Below are 508 nucleotides of genomic sequence, written 5' to 3'. Positions count from 1 at the left end.
ATTACAGGGTGAGTCAGAAGTGTCAGGACACCCTGTTATTTCAGGAACAAATGAGGAAATGAAGCGTCTGACTCAGTCATCAGTGATGGGGGAGGAGCAGAGACAGTTTTATCCAGTGGACAAGACATGTTGCAGAGCAGACATGTCTCACATACGCAGCATCTTCTTCCTGCACCAGCTGTCTTTGAGGTGCTACAGAACCCCTCTGTCACTGGGAACAACTTGCCCTTGATCCAAAATGGYGGCTGTATTCTGGACACAGCCTGTAAACTACTCTCCTTACCCAGTACTTGAGTATTCAGATATTTTATTTCCACTTTTAGTTTCTGTATTAAAAGGGTGTCCTGAGACTTCTGACTCACCCTGTAGAAATGAAATGCACGACYGTAGTGAGTCTGAACATTTAGTCGTGTGTTTGGGAACATTTATGGGATTTTTAAAAACGTATTTTTTGTTTACTAACAAAGCCAAAGTAAGTCGTCGTGGTGTTGCACATGTCAACCTTGTT

The sequence above is a fragment of the Austrofundulus limnaeus genome, unplaced genomic scaffold (assembly GCF_001266775.1).
Source record: "Austrofundulus limnaeus strain Quisiro unplaced genomic scaffold, Austrofundulus_limnaeus-1.0 Scaffold341, whole genome shotgun sequence".
Lineage (NCBI taxonomy): Eukaryota > Metazoa > Chordata > Actinopteri > Cyprinodontiformes > Rivulidae > Austrofundulus > Austrofundulus limnaeus.
Note: the sequence above shows the minus strand (reverse complement) of the source record.